Here is a 17,537-nt window from a genome sequence, read left to right on the forward strand (position 1 = left end):
CTATGCATGTATGCGGTACCGCAATCCGACCACCCGTATCGGATCCATTATGATCCGATCGTTGGGCCCTAGAACCCACAATCGGATCAGCCCAATATCGCCCACTTCAATGTGGGCAGATCGGGGAGAGATTGCCAAACGAGTGGATCTCTCTGTGTTTGGCCAACATTATATACGCCCGTGGCAATTCTACCTGTAGGACAGGGAACAAAGTGGAAAAAAAGTGTCTAACATCATCGTTTTAATTGAAAGAGGCGCATGCAACACCTCAACCACTCTGGAAGGGAAAGGGTGACTATAATTGAACTCTGCTGAGTTTCTGAAACTATGCTTTAAAGAGACGCGGGGGGGGGAAGATGGAGAACATTTTCCTCGCTTGTATGAGATACAATAGCTCTTCTGAATTTATTGAATGCTGCAAAACACTATACACATTATATCCCTGCAAGATAGGCCGATAAGTACCAGACACCTGCGAGAGGAGGGGGGCTGGATTATGTTTCATTTTAACAATTGTAAATCCAAGGTGTTGACAGTCACCGCGAGCACCTGCGTTTATGGAACCATCAACCATATTCCTTTCTAACATTCTTTCTCTGTCCAGTCTTATACAGCATGAATCGAGTATGACCCTTCACATTCCCTTCATTAGGGGATACAATGCCTTTAGCATACCATGTGGATTTGTAATGGTAGGCATGTTTTTTATCTGGCGATTCAAAATGGATGCTATCTTCTCTTGCACAAGTGTATTTTACAGTTGAGGGTAAATTTTCCCTATTTAATACACGAGCCATGCATATTTTGTAAATCGTATCCTTATAAACGGTGCTTAGTGATGTGCTTGTCAGATAAAACCTGCACCCGACCTGAATATCAAATATGCAAATGTTCTCAGCCAATGAAAATATGTGAAACCATTGGACACAGAGAGGTAATATTTTAAAACAGTTGGTTTAGGGTTAGTGGCAATAAATGCATTTCTGGTTGTGGGGAATGATGGCTTTTTAACATGGTGTCACACACTAGAGTCTTGCACGGAACCAATTTGGTAGACCCAAACCCGACCGCAAAACGGACCCGCAACCTGCATACTTACCCCCTTGGACCCGCTACCCGACCCGCAAGTACCTTATCCGCAACCCGATCCGTGACCCGCTGACCATCAAGAAACAGGAAGTGCCGCCATTGTAAACCGGAAGTTACATCATTAGAAGTTGGCGTGATTAGAAAAAAAGGAGTAAAACTCGCTATTAAGAAGACTCGCGACCCGACCTGCAAACCCGGAGAACCAACGACCCGTGTCTATACCCGCTCCCGAAACCTCTACCTGCAACCCGCAGGGTACTGCAGGTTTTTGCGGCTACCCGACTAGCTGCAGGACTCTATCACACACTAAAGGAGTAATATACAGAGACCCCACATGCGCTATTAGGGGGCACAAAAACATGGCCTTCTTGCTCTTTCTAATAGCACTTGGGTCTATGGTCTGGCTGTGGTTAATTTAATGTTTACATGATTTTCAAGTAGACTTAAGGTATGAAGATCCAAATTACGGAAAGATCCGTTCTCCGGAAAACTCAGGTCCCATGCATTCTGGATAACAGATCCCCACACCTGTACCTAGGTTCACAGCCCCCCCCCCACCCCTCGGACTTGTTCCTGTAACTACCCAGACTGCATGAGATATTGCTTTAGTGCCGCACTTGATAGAGTTAAAAAGAAAAAAAAAAAAGTGTCAACAAGAAGTAAGAAAAATATGGAAACTATTTGAGATTTTTTAATAACAGAAAGTTTAAAGCGATTTCATTTCTGCCTAATGCAAGGATTATTCCTTTATACTTTTAATCTGATAACGTCTGGAGCTTTTTCTCTTCTCTCTCTTTCGACATGGCTAAAAATGTCATACAAATTCAATTTCCCTGCACTGCAGCAATCTTGAGTTGTGGTGTTAAATTTCTGCCCAATTTAGCCCAAAGATCTGTAGAAATAAACACATTTTATGTAAGGAACCTTATGTGCCAACATTTCTTTAATATCTTATATTTGTTTATCTTTCTTGTTCTGTCTGCTGGTCTCTTTGCCTCTCAATATTGTTATCTAGCTCTCCGCCTGTTTGTACTTTGTCTGTTGGTACATTTGTAGAATGATTTATGCTATGTCCCGTCCTTTGTTTAGTAAGCTATGTATCTTTCTCATAAGTACAGGTATGGAACCCGTTATCCAGAATGCTCGGGACCTGGGATCTTTCTGTGATTTGGATCTCCATATTTTAAGTCTACTAATACATTCTTTAAACCTAATAGAATTGTTTTGCCTCCAATAAGGATTAATTATATCTTAGTTGGGATCACGTACAAGGTACTGTTTTATTATTACAGAGAAAAAGGAAATTATTTTCTTAAAATTAGAATTATTTGCTTATAATGGAGTCTATGGGATATAGTCATTCCTTAATTCGCAGCTTTCTGGATAGTGGTTTTATTATTATTATTCCTGTCCGTTTCTGTGTGTCACTATTTATATTATATATATATATATATATATATATATATATATATATATATATATATATAATGATTTATCTATCGCTCAATCTATCTGCCTTCAGTTCTATATGTTTATTCCTCTTTTTATAGGGACAGCGTCTATTTTCCCGAAATACCACTTTCGATAAATGTTTTGTTTAAAGGAAGTGCATGCTTGTAGCCAGCAATGGCTAACAGGAAGTAAAAGGACTAACCACGACCTGGATGTGTAACTCTGCACGTAGAGAGAAGGTACGGGAAATCCTGGGGTTTTATTAAAGCTTTGAAATGGGGATAAGACCAGGGTAAAAACGTGCAGAACCTTTGTATAGTCTGTGATGAGTATCACCACATTGTCTGCTCTTCGCAATGATCCTTTTCACTGTCCTGGGCAGGTACCTGTGAAATACAGAAATTTTTAGGCAATTTCTTTACTTTGCATGCACATTTTCTTCTGGTGCAGGGGATCATTGGGGTAAGCAATTAAAATAAAGGCAGAAATGTCTGCAGAACTTGGACTGGTGTATTTTCAACTTAACTATTAGGGTCAAGGCACACAGGCAGATTCGGGGAGATTAGTTGCCCGGCAACAAATATTCTCTTCTTTGGGGCGACTAATCTCCCCGAACTGCCTTCCCGGATGGCACTCCTGAAAACTTTGGGCGACTTCGGAAAACGAATCGCTCCAAGTGCCATCCCGCCGGCGATTTACATTTTAGCCAACAGGAAGGCAGGGGAGGCAATTCGGGGAGATAAGTCGCCCCGAAGAGGAGATTTGTCGCCGGGCGACTAATGCCGCCGAATCTGCCTGTGTGCTCTGACTCCTAGACTTGCCGGTAGCTGCATTAAAGATTGCTACTCCACCACTAATTTTGGCTTTCATTGCCTGATTTTCATTTTTTTTGGATGGAGAGTTGGAATAATTAATGCTGATAGTTATTACTACATACTTGAACTAATACTAATCTAATCAGAAGTTACTTCTCCCTTATCATCTATGCAAATTTACTCCAACCAATCGAAGGTCTACAAAGTGCCAAAACCTCTAACCCTAGGTTGATCGTTTAAAAGCAAAAGTAATGCATTTGTAGGTTGCTGTGATTTTATGTATATCTTATAACTAGCACGGTGCACAGGACAGTGACTAAGGGCTTGGGTGTTATCCATACTTAATTAATCTTCGCTTCTCTTATGCACTACTAATCAGTCTGGTATCTCTCTCTCTCTTTCTCTCTCTCGATGCTGTAGCTATAATGATAAGCACTATATTAAACCTCACCATGTGGTGTGATTCAACTGAAAACTGGGGTTATTAGGTTTTCAGCACAAGTTTTTACCACAGAAGGGCTGTGATTGAAACATGTTGCGCTAATACCTAATAAATCTATTTTGTGGTTGCAAGGAACTTGCCCTTATTGCTTTCTGAAGTCAGCCAATATTATTTACCAGCTGTAATGCTAGAGGTTTGTGTGTTCTGCTTGCTTATTCTTATAATAACTTTAAACAAGAAAACGGATCAAAAGCTATGTTCCACCCCATCTTAAATGACAAGCAGATATAAAGGCAACCTTCTGCCAGATAGTAGAGCTATTTTGGGTGTTTCTACATGCAACCTCAGGAAAACTATATAAACCCTATTTGCTAATTTGCTGCTCTGCTATGGGGAACTGAAGCCAAGATAGTGTTTTGCCTGCTGAGTTTATAGGAATATTCATTTGTCTAATCACTGCTCCTAATGAAATTATTTTTTGACTGTTAGTGTCAACTTTAAGCAAGCAGGAGTGAAAGAACTGCTAGCATGTTATAGTGTTAGATGCTATAAGTCAAATACTTCTATTTTTAGCCATGTATTTTTTATATCTTAACAGCTTTGCAGGAATCTTAGTTGTCTTGTTCAGGAATCTGACAGATAGAGTCGGCAGCTTAGTGGCCCGTGTATGGGGCCCTCTGACTGGCTTCCCTGATCGATATCTGGCCAGAAGTCGGGCAGATGTCGATCGGACAGGACTAAAAATCGCATCTGTTCGTTGATGTGGTCACGCAATCTGACTGCCTGTTACCCTTCGTTATGATCCAATCATTGGGCCCTAGGGCCCACGATTGGATCAGCCCGATATCGTCCACAAGGTGGACATATCGGGGAGAGATCCGCTCGGTTGGTGATCTCTGTGTATGGCCACCTGTAGTTGGGCTTGTATAGTTGGTCTAAATACCCACTTTAAGTAACCTAATATGGGAGGGGTGGTAAAAACCACATATAGGATAGGTCATCCCTCCTAAGTAAAGCTGGCAGCGGCTTGTCTGCCCATGGGGGGGGGGGCTGCTGGATCCTAAGTAAAGAGAGATGCCTGGGTGACTGTTAAAACTGTAGGACAGTAGGGAACAGAGATTTTAATGTATCAGAACAAAGGGGCATTGAGCAAGACCTTACATGCCTATCATCTCACAGACAAAATACTGTCTTTTATCACATTCTTCTACATTTAATTTAAAAAGAACCTTTCCAACCTAGCCTGAGAGAAAAAGGAGCTCCTGCTGGGAATAGTGTAACCCTTGACATCATGTGTGCTCTATATGCACAAGCCCTATAACCCAAAGGGCAAACAGACAGTTTCATCCTTTCCCTGCATCCCTATTTTACAGTGGGTAGCCATGATTTGCTTATCTAATTTATCACTAGGGCAATGACTTGTATCTGGAGTGTAACCAAATAAAACCAACATAAATAATCCAGTGTGGCTAATTGAGTGGTTACGGTTAATTTGGGGCTAAATGGACATACAAAGCCTTGCACTGTGAAATCCACACAGTAGTTATCAGACCATGGATGAAATCAGGTATATGCATTGATAATCCTGCTAGAAGGGCTTCCATGATTCCATTTGATTTCAGTGCTCGATATGCCAAATCAGTTTGATCTAATTGATTAGCCCCAGGTGCCCTTATTAAATTGGGACAGGGGGGATAAACTAACCCGAAAGGGAAAGGACCACATTATTAGGTCCTCGTCCGGTAAGATTTCCTACACTACCCCATATATATCTGCCTGATTCCTGGCTGGATATTCGTTGACCAGGCTCCCTTACACGGACTGATATGTTTCCAGCATGACTGGAGTGCAGGTTGTTAGCTTATGCATGGCCGTCATTAGAAGTCTTACTGCATCCAGATCTAATACAGCTTTTAGTTGTACCTGAGGTAATAAGATGTGTATAATGGCATTAATTCTACCTATATTCTCTTTTAAGACAAACATAGATAAGTACGGGGCAGTACCGGGTTAAGAAAAGAGGAATTCTTCGGCTAGTGAGCAGCGCTAAATGTGACAAAGACACATGTGAGAGAGGATTAGTTTGTGGACAGCGGGCCCTTTGAGAGGCAAGTTGTCTGACTGGTTATTAGAGCCCACAATGGCTGCCCCAGGTCTGGATAAATCGCTGCATGTAATCGCTCAGTGTTATGGGGCTAGGAGGGAGACCAAAGAACAGAAAGGGATTGTTCTGCACGAGCACGTGTAACCACAACCCTATTGTGCAGGTCAGACCCACCTGTGCTCTGGCTTAAAGGGTCAGCAAGGCAGGTATTCTAATGTTAACTCTTTACTTTAGCGATGATAAAAGATCTTAAAGGAGAAGGCAAGTTTTCTACCACTTGGGGGTGCCAAATGTTAGACACCCCAAGTGATTGTATTTTTTTACAGCCCGGGGTCCTTCCAGCGAGCACCACGGAGTGATCGAGCCTCTTCCTGCTTCTTCTTTCTTCAAGTTTGGCTTTTCGTTCTACTGAGCATGTGCAGCCGCGAGAAGCAAGAAGAAGCCGGAAGAGGATCGCTCCGTGGTGCTCGATGGAAGAACCCTGGGCCAGTGCATTTTTTTGCTGATAGGAGCACCGGCCCGGGGTTTCAGGTAAGTATATACAATCACTTGGGTGACTAACATTTGGCACTCCAAGTGGTAGAAGACTTTCCTTCTCCTTTAAAGGGATACTGTCATGGGAAAACATGTTTTTTTTCAAAATGCATCAGTTAATAGTGCTACTCCAGCAGACTTCTGCACTGAAATCCAATTCTCAAAGAGCAAACAGATTTTTTTATATTCAATTTTGAAATCTGACATGGGGCTAGACATATTGGCAGTTTCCCAACTGCCTCAGTCATGTGACTTGTGCCTGCACTTTAGGATGGAACTGCTTTCTGGCATGCTGTTATTTCTCCTACTTAATATAACTGAATCAGTCTCAGTGGGACTTGGCATTTACTATTGAGTGTTGTTCTTAGATCTACCAGGGAGCTGTTCTCTTGTGTTAGGGAGCTGCTATCTGGTTACCTTCCCATTGTTCTGTTGTTAGGCTGCTGGGGGGGGGGGTGACATCACTCCAACTTGCAGTACTGCAGTAAAGAGTGACTGAAGTTTATCAGAGCACAAGTCACATGACTGGGGGCAGCTAGGAAACTGACAATATGTCTAGCCCCATGTCGGATTTCAAAATTGAATATTAAAAAAAATTTGTTTGCATTTTGGAAAAATGTATTTCAGTGCAGAATTCTGCTGGAGCAGCACTATTAACTGATGTGTTATTAAAAAAACATGTTGGCCGCCTTGGGGAGGTAAGGGCCCTATTGGGCAGTTACAAATGGATAGTCTGTTCATAGCCGCTATGTTTTCTCCTGTGCTTGTTTGCTTAGCTTGCTTTAAAGAATATAGTTTTAGAAATATATAAGGATCTAGGGGATCACAATTTAAAGGGCATCTGAAGCTCAGAAGGTAACTTTAATTAATAAAAATAATTTTGAAAAGGGTACATTTCTTTAAGAGCAGTTCTTTCCCTTGCTTTATTGCATACAAGTAGTAATATCTGTGCATATTTAACGTGGGAACAGCGGGTGCTGCCCCCTCCACCAGTAGGGCATCTGTTTTAAAGAATCACAGGCTTATGCCATTGGTTGACGATTATGTCTTATTTGCTTTACCGGACATCTGAAAACATTAGTGTGTTTTATAGTGTGGCACATGTTTCACCTAAAGGGGCAGATTGATCAAAATGTAAGTTTAAAGCTTAATAAACAAAAACTCACCCACGTTCTATTCATTCCATGGGATTTTTTGAATTGTATTTATCAATGGGTGAAAGTTAGAACTCGCCATTTGATTCAGTGCTAAATGAATAGAACCTGGGTGAGGTGTGCTTATTTTAGAGAATGGTGCATTTTAGGAATGGGTACCAAACAGGGAGCCCCAATGGGTGCTTTTTGGCATCTAGCCAGTTGCACAAGGGTTTTCAGCTACAAGCACTATTGCCCTGTGGTTACCATCCACCTAAAATCACGTGTCTCCCTTACATACTTGTACAGGTATGGGACTTGTTGTCCAGAATGCTCTGGACCTGGGGGTTTCCAGATAACGGATCTTTCTGTAATTTAGATCTTTACACCTTAAGTCTACTAGAAAATAATGTAAATATTAAATAAACCCAATGGGCTGGTTTTGCTTCTAATAAGGATTCATTATTTCTTAGTTGGGATCAAGTACAAGCTACTGTTTTATTACAAAGAAAAAGGGAATCATTTTTAACATTTTGGATTATTTGGATAAAATGGAAGACAGCCTTTTTGTTATTTGGAGCTGTAATAATACTGTATCATTCTATTTTGTATTTAGGTGTATAATTTATGTGGACAGAATAGGAACAAGGATATATGTATTGGTGTGACTGTGTTAATATTGGAGCTCAGCCTCTGTGGGATCCCAGTCTCTAGCATGCAGGGCCAACATACAGTTTCAGTGCCAGCCAAGATGTAACCCAGGACAGTATAGGTCTCTGTCTCGCCTCTTATGTGAGAGATCAAGTCGCCCCAATTATCATTTATGTGGCAGCGATTTACAGACCTGTAACACAGAAAATTAAAGCCATTAATTGGCAGGGAGCAGACGATGAAAAGTAAATCGTTTCCAAGTGAGTGAAAGGCAATTATTCTGTCAGTGGAGGTGCAGTGGAGAGGAGAGTTGTTTCGCCAAGAGAGGGTCAGTGTTCTACTCAACTCACTGCCACTCCATTGGCACAGACAGACAAACAGTGAAAGGGACGGCAGCATCCTGCATCGCATTCTGTGTTATTAAAGGGGAAACATCCTCAAGTTGTCCCCATACAGTGTTCTTATGTCTCTCTACTAATAGTTTATTTCATTATAATACACAAGACACTTGAATATCCTGTAAACTATCCTTCTAAACTAGTGCTTAATGATGTCATCGCTTGTAATCGGAGCTTAGTGATGTAATTTCTGTCACATGACTCACTGAAACTTGTGTATTATAATAAACTAGACATTAAGCCCGTTAAATTAACGGGCACTAGAACATATGCAGAGACAGTCCGTGGGGCACATGCGCAGTAGCGCAATCCCACGGACACAGGGACTGGACGCAGAGACACTTCAACTTTATTATATAGGATAAAGGATTAGGATGTTGGAAGTCATCTCGGAGTTCCATGACCATGTAAAAAACAAAAGGCTGATGACCTTGATGAAAACGAATGGAAAATTTTACTGTAGAGTAGAAACCCAATATTACATTTCCCAGGGAACTGCATTAAAACTACATACATTGCAGGAACCTTTTAAATCTGGGAAAGAAAAAACACAGCTTGCCTTCACGGGACTTCACCAAAATGTCATAAATTCTGGGAAAAAATGTAAAATTGGAGTTCAACTATTATTTATAATGGTTGATAGCAGGTTTAGACAGGCAGATGTTTTTAGGGGAACAACTTGAAATTGGCACCATACTGTGCACTTTAGGGGACAATTAATACACTTCAATACATTATAGTATGGATAGAAGTTAGGGAATAGTGCATACTTTCGTTCGGTATGTTTTAAACTGTGTGGCTAGAGTCACTTCTAGTTCTGGTGAGGCCTTGGTGAACACTAGGGAGGTGTTTGCAGATATATAGTTTCACCGGTATTTTAGAGATCAGTATGAAACCAATGAAAATTGATCTATCACATGGGCCCAGATTTCAGAGATGTTCTACTCTTAGCTATTTGCCATTATTTGTTAGCGACTGATGGTTTAGGATAGTTGATTGAAACACAGAGATAAAGAGGTGTGAGCAGGGGTACAAGCCCATATAGAGCTGGTGTGAGCAGGGGTACAAGCCCATATAGAGCTGGTGTGAGCAGGGGTACAAGCCCAAATAGAGCTGGTGTGAGCAGGGGTACAAGTCCATAAAGAGCTGGTGTGAGCAGGGGTACAAGCCCAAATAGAGCTGGTGTGAGCAGGGGTACAAGCCCATTAAAAGCCGGTGTGAGCAGGGGTACAAGCCCATATAGAGCTGGTGTGAGCAGGGGTACAAGCCCATATAGAGCTGGTGTAAGCAGGGGAACAGGTCCATATAGAGCTGGTGTGAGCAGGGGTACAAGCCCATATAGAGCTGATGTGAGCAGGGGTACTAGCCCATATAGAGCTGGTGTGAGCAGGGGTACAAGTCCATATAGAGCTGGTGTAAGTAGGGGAACAAGTCCATATAGAGCTGGTGTGAGCAGGGGTACAAGCCCATATAGAGCTGATGTGAGCAGGGGTACTAGCCCATATAGAGCTGGTGTGAGCAGGGGTACAAGTCCATAAAGAGCTGGTGTGAGCAGGGGTACAAGTCCATATAGAGCTGGTGTGAGTAGGGGTACAAGTCCATAAAGAGCTGGTGTGAGCAGGGGTACAAGTCCATAAAGAGCTGGTGTGAGCATTTAAGCATGGTATCTTTTTTTTTTTTTTTTTTAAAGTTAAGACTAATGTCTATCAGTACACCCTGGTCCATATCTTCTTCATCAGAGATGGACTTTATATGTGAGTTGTATTTAATACACAATGATTGTTGTGCCATACGCAGGCTGAGTAACCAATGGATTGAACTGATGGATATCTGTGATTTCACCATCCACACAGGCGTAAGGAGACATCACTCTGACTCCCGTTACTCTTTCTGGACAGAATAACTGCAAGCCCATAAGATGACCTTATAAAGTTTGCATAAACCACCAGGCAGACAGGTAATATGATGGAAATTGGCCAAACTGACCAAATCTGGGAATGTATATCCAACATTAACATGGGACATTTTAGCCATTGATATGTAGTGTGTGTGTTGTAGTCATTGTTGGACACTCATGGGCCATCATCTCCCCATTTAATTGTAGATTGTTCTGTGTGTGTCTAGGTTGGATATAAGGAAGGACTTAGGGAAATGACCCTAGTCTGGAGCACATTTGGGACTGGACCCACTGGGATTTTGTCAGGCCAGTCCATCCCTGGCTGTCGTGTATGTGATATCTATATAATGACTGCTTTAATCTGTGACTAGGGGGCAATTATCCCTTATCTGGAAACCTGTTATCCAGAAAGCTCCAAATTACAGAAAGGCCGTCTCCTGTAGACTCAATTTTATCCATATAATCCACATTTTTAAACAATGATTCCCTTTTACTCTGTAATAATACAACAGTAGCTTGTACTTGATCCCATCAAAGATATAATTAATCCTTATTGGAAACAAAACTAGCCTATTGGGTTTATTTAATGTTTACATGATTTTCTAGTAGACTTAAAGGGGTGGTTCACCTTTCAGTTAACTTTTAGTATGTTGTAGAATGGCCAGTTCTTAGCACCTTTTCAGTTGGTCTTCATTATTTATTTATTTTATAGTTTTTGAATGATTTGCCTTTTTCCTTCTATTTCCTGCTTTCAATTGGGGGGCCACTGACCCCATCTCAAATTGTATTATTGGGTTATTTGGACCTTCAGCAACCAGATTGCTGAAATAGAAATTTGGCAGAACTGTTGAACAAAAAGATAACTCAAAAAAATACAAATTATAAAAAATGAAATTATAATTATAAAAAATTGCAAATTGTCTCAGAATATCACTCTCTACATCATACTAAGGGGCAGATTTATCAAGGGTCGAAGTGAAAATTCAAATTAAAAAAATTAGAATTTAGCTATTTTTCGTGTACTTCAACTAGGGAATAGTCCAAATTCGATTCAAATTAGAATATCGAAATTTATCATGTACTGTCTTTAAAAATTCGACTTCGACCATTAACTAAAACTTGCCAAATCGCAGTTTCAGCCTCCTAGAACCTATTTGGAGTCAATTGGTGGACTTTGAAAACGTTTGAATCGTTTTTGATCGAATACGATGTTACTTCGATTCATACGATTCGAACAAAAACGCCCTATTCACCCGAAAATTCATCGAAATTCGACCCTTGATAAATCTGCCCCTAAAAGTTAATTTAAAGGCGAACAACCGAATTATGGAAAACCCCAGGCCCCGAGCATTCTGGATATTATTATTATTATTATTATTATTAACATGTATTTTTAAAGCGCCAACACATTGCACAGCAATATATGTACTTTATAATCCAGTTTTTCGTTGCGGTGGATAAATAGACACAAAGAGCCGCACAAATATATAAACCTTTTCTGTATGTTACAGACGAGCCTCTCTGTGTTTCTCATTCATATGAATGGGTTTGAGTGGGGGTTGCTCTTTGCTGTAGGTGATGGGTTTATTTTTTTCTTTTTTTTCCCCTGCCAGGAACCAATGATTGCTCCCATATCCCTGACAAAGATGTCACCCTCAGCCACATCGCAGAGTGACACGCCAATGCTAATGTCACCTCTCATCCCACAGAGGCAATGTCAAGAGGAAATTAAAAAAAAAAAAAAAGGGCTGAGAGATTCTCAATCTGTAGATCTCTGAGGGAATAAAATTCTCTGTAATGATTTTCAGGCAGAGGCTCTTCTCCTCTGTGTGTGAGTTGTGCATTCCATACTGATACCCTGTAAATCACAAATCATTCAGGCAGGACATATTTGTCATACAGATGCATTCTCCCCGCTATCCCTATAGTTTATCTCTGCTCCCACGGCTGAAAAATAAATTCCTCTAATTTCTTCTCCCCTTTCTTCTTCTTTTATTTCACCTGTAAATCCCCAGCTATCGGCCTCCTTGTAGTACTGGATCCTCGACTCTTTTGGTGACCCAAACTAATGTGCCCTAAGGGCAGGGGCACACTGGCAGATTCGGGGAGATTTAGTCTTTAGTCGCCTCTTCTTCGGGCGACAATCTTCCCAAACTGCTTTCCCCCTGCTAAAATGAAAAAGCGCAATGGCACTCGCGTCGATTCGATTGCCTCACAAGAAAACTTCGGACGACTTCGGAAATGGAAAGGCCGCGAGTGCATTGGTGCAGGCGTTTTTTCATTTTAGCAGGCGGAAGACAGTTAGGGGAGATTGTCACCCCGAAGAAGAGGTGATTAGTCGCCAGGCGACTAAATCTCCCAGAATATGCCGTGTGCCCCTGCCCTAATCCTTCTCTGTCTTTAGGGTTCTTGAATATTTCTATATGAAATCTGCATGGAAGTACAGATATGGGATCGTTTATCCGTAAACCCCTTATCTAGAAAGCAACCAAAACATGGGAAGGCTGTATCCCATAGACTCCATTTTATCCACATTTTTAAAAACGATTTCCTTTTTCTCTGCAATAATAAAACAGTACCTTGTATTTAAGACTAGGGTATAATTAATCCTTATTGGAAACAAAACCAGCCTATTGGGCTTATTTAATGTTTCCATGACTCTCTAGTAGACACAAGGTAAGAAGATCCAAATTACAGAAAGATCCGTTATCTGGAATACCCCAGGTCCAGCGCATTCTGGATAAAAGGTCCCATACCTGTAATATTTAGTATAAAACTGGAGCATATTTGTTATGCTTCCTTTTATTATTGCCAGCCCTCAACATGCTTTTAGATGCAATTCTTTATTTGTGTAGGTCATATGCATAGTAAATGCACAAATAAATTAGCACAACTGAAAGACTTAGGGCAGAGATACACGCTCTTGATTCGAGGAGATTAGTTGGCCGGCGACAAATCTCCTCTTCTTCAGGGCAACTAATCTCCCCGAACTGCCTTCCCACCGGCTAAAATGTAAATCACCGGTGGGGTGGCACTCAGAGCGCTTTGTTTTCCGAAACTTTTGATGACTTTGGAAAACGAAGCGATCCGAGTACTATCCCGCCTGGGGTTTACATTCTACCTGGCAGGAAGGCAGGGGAGTCAGTTTGGGGAGATAAGTTGAGATAAGTTGCCCCAGAATCTTCGCGTGTGCCCTTACCCTAAGGAGGGCTGGTCCACTTTTAAATTTTACAATGCATTTGAGTGTGCAACCAGTTTGAGTTTAGATATTGGGTGGGATATATATATAGACAGGTATGGGATCCGTTATCCAGAAACCTGTTTTATAGAAAAAACTGAATTACAGGAACGCTGTCTCCCATAGACTCCATTTTAATCCAATAAATCCAATTTTTAAAAACAATTTCCTTTTTCTCTGTAGTTATAAAACAGTAGCTTGTACTTGATCCCAACTAAGATAAAATTAATCCTTATTTGAAGCAAAACCAGCCTATTGGGTTTGTTTCATGTTTACATGATTTTCTAGTAAACTTAAGGAATGAAGAGCATTCTGGATAACAGTCTGTTTATGGGGCAACAATAGTGTTTATAAAAAGTTTTTTGGCTGTCCCAAAACTTTAGTTAGTTATTTTATTTATTCAAACAAGGTCCTCCACCACCACCCAGTGGCAGATTATTAAATTGTAATCAAATATCTAATAACCAGCCATTTACACGGGGCTCAGTATTCATTTACATACTGTACATCTTGTTCATCACTTCCTCAGAAATAAATGTCAAATACGGGGCAAAATCTAGATAAAAAATAATGAGGTTAAAGGGGTGGTTCACCTTTAACTTAACTTTTAGTATGTTATGGAGTGGCTGATTCTAAGCAACTTTTCAATTGGTGTTCCTTATTTTATTTTTTTATAGTTTTTTTAACTATTTTCTGACTCTAACATTCAGATGGGAGTCACTGACCCCATCTCTGTAAAGCTACAAATGTAATGTTATTGCTACTTTTTATTAGTCCTTTTTCTCTTCAGGCCCTCTCCTATGTACATTCCAGTCTCTTATTCAAATCAGTGCATGGTTGCTAGGGGAATTTGGACTCTAGCAACCCGATTGCTTAAATATCAATCTGGAGAGCTGTTGAATAAAAAGCTAAATAAGTCATAAACCACAAATGATAAAAAAACGGAAACCAATTGCAAATTGTCTCAGAATATCACTATTACTTCCCGCCTGCACTAAACAGAGAAGACTACAAACCGTGGCTCATAGATGATCACCTACAAATGATTCACCTCGTAGATAAAGGCACCATGGTCACGAGAGAGAAGCTGGACCAGCGATGTTCCTTTACCCCACGGATGCATCTCCAATACAGTCAGCTTAAACATTTTTATTGTACACTAGGAGGTGACAGGGTCTTTGGCAGAAAACTCTCGAAATTTGAACAGCTGTGCCACAGCGCTACTCCTCCAAGACATACCCTATCTACAATTTATAAGGCTGCCACAGGCGAGCAAAACATCATGGAACTCCCGTTTATTAACACCTGGTCTAAAGACCTGAACCTAAACCTGACAGAGGAAGAAACAATAGACATGATACGTACTCTATCTTACAGCTCCAGGTGCAATAGGATTCAAGAGTTGAATTACAAAATTCTGACCAAGTGGTACTACACGCCACAGAAGCTCCATAAAATATACCCTAACACAACAAACATCTGTTGGAGATGCAGAAGTGATGTAGGCTCATTGCTCCACATCTTTTGGTCGTGTCCCTTGATCAAGCCTTACTGGGACTCGGTCCTCCGGGTGTGTCAAAATGTAGCTGGGGACAGAAACCTAAACGACCCGGCCTACGCCTTACTATTTCACATGTCCACGGAAGACAAGTTCCATTTTCACAATTCAGCCCTCCCGCACCTGCTAAACGCCGCAAAACTACTGATACCCAGATATTGGAAAAATCAGCAAACACCAACACCCCGTGAATGGTTGCTGAAGGTAGAGGAGATCCAACAATTTGAACAACGATCAACACACACTGACAAACAGGTCAGAAATTACACTGCACAATGGTTCACTTGGGTTGTATTCAAAGGGAGTCAAGAATATTCTCAGCTGATAGCATGACAAACCAAACCTACCGAGAGGTGTCTCATGTTGCATTCACCTGCCTCCCCCACCCCATCCTCCACATACTCCCACACACACTTTCACACTATGACGCATAGTCAGTAGGGGACGATTAGGCACCAAGAGAAGCGCATGAATAATACTGCATGATGTTGATGTCTTATATCCTGTGCAACATACTTTCTGCAATGTTAATTAATGATAGCAATCCCCTGTTCTTGTATGAAATCTTAATAAAAGATATTTGAAAGAATATCACTATTACTTTTCCTATTCATTATACCCTTTTGTATTTCCCCCAATAACTGTTTATTTGGCAGCGTGACTATTTGACCATAAATTCCTCTGCTGGATCAGTTATTTTGTTGTTTCATTGCTTTGCACATTTTTTTTTCAAGTTTTATTGCATTTTTATCCCTGCATTATGGTTCCTTATATGTTTTCTATTACAGCTTTGCCGTTATAGCTTTGCCGTTTAGTACTTTGGTTTGGAAAGGCATCTTCAACTGTATTGGGTCTGTGTAATTTCAAAACGATATGGTTTTCTGGTCTGTGTACAGTTAAAGAAGTCTTACAACACATTTTACACAGTGAGAGGAATTTAACTGCAGAAGCTAAGTTGACAGCCGAGAATATCTTTATTTGGGGTATATACCCCATATATACCCCATACTTCAATGTATCTATACATATTAGGCATCAAACTGTTCATCAGATCTCTGGCGTTTACATTTAGGGTGATTTGGCTTTGTATGTAAAACTGTCCATACATATGGAGATCCGCTCGTTTGGCGAGCTCGGATCTTTCCCCGATTCCTATATATTCCCGATATTGAGGTGGGCGATCATGGGCCCTAGGGCCCAACGATTGGATCATAACCAGGAGAAAACAGGAGGTTGGATCAAAGACCGCATCAACGAACTGATGCAGTCCTGGATCCCACGCAATATTTGAGCCCGGCCAAATAACGTGCCCGACTTTCGGTCAGATATCGATCCGGGAAGCTCGTTGGAGGTCTCTATACACTGGGCTTTAAATTGCAGATAGATTTAAGGGGTTGTTCACCTTTGAGTTAACTTTTAGTATGATGTAGAGAGTGATATTTCAAGACAATTTGCAGTTGGTTTTAATTTTTTATTATTTGTGGGTTTTGAGTTCTTTAGCTATTTATTCAGCAGCTCTGCAGTTTGCATTATAGCAATCTTGTTGCTTGGGTCCAAATATCCCAGCTACCATAGCAACCATGCATTGATTTGTATAAGAGACTGAAATATGAATAGGAGAGGCCTGAATATAAAGATTAGAACTAAAAAGTAGCAATACCAATAAATCTGTAGCCTTACAGAGCATGTCTTTTTAGATGGGGTCGCTGACCCCCTTTTGAAAGCTGGAAAGAGTCAAAAGAAGAAGGCAAATCTTTTAAAAATGATAAAAAATAAATAATGAAGACCAATTGAAAAGTTGTTTAGAATTGGCCATTCTATAACATACTAGAAGTTAAAGCTGAGTTGGCAGTTTATTGCCCAGTATATGCGGCCCTCGGACGGACTTTCCTGATATCTGGCCTAATGTCTGCATCATTTAAAATCCTGTTGCTGTATACAGTATAAATGCCACTGTAGGGGGAGGGGGTGGATGTACAATTGGGATCCAAAGAGATTGAGTTTTACCATTTTTGTCTTTGCTACAGCAATTGGGCTGATTACAGGTATGGACTTAAAACTTTCTAGCACCAGAGCAAAAGGTTTCATCTGAAAACATCCCTTGCATGACGATTGACAGGACTGACCTTGATTGTATCATATCATCAGAGTAAGGTAAGGGACATATTTTCTCTAAGTGTAATGTAAGTGGATATACTGCATTGAATTGATTCTGTTCAAGTACAA

The 17,537-nt window shown here is 40.8% G+C and overlaps 1 long non-coding RNA gene across 1 annotated transcript in view; it reads left to right on the plus strand.

The window, feature by feature from the left end:
* Positions 1-12,660, plus strand: part of LOC108699516 — a 144,091-nt gene extending 131,431 nt beyond the window's left edge. Inside the window, exons 13-15 of the long non-coding RNA XR_005963534.1 lie at positions 2,640-2,780; positions 10,472-10,575; positions 12,129-12,660. This is a non-coding gene — a long non-coding RNA (uncharacterized LOC108699516). The remainder of the gene's footprint in view (positions 1-2,639; positions 2,781-10,471; positions 10,576-12,128) is intronic.
* Positions 12,661-17,537: the final 4,877 nt, after the last annotated feature.

The sequence above is a fragment of the Xenopus laevis genome, chromosome 8L (genome assembly GCF_017654675.1).
Source record: "Xenopus laevis strain J_2021 chromosome 8L, Xenopus_laevis_v10.1, whole genome shotgun sequence".
Lineage (NCBI taxonomy): Eukaryota > Metazoa > Chordata > Amphibia > Anura > Pipidae > Xenopus > Xenopus laevis.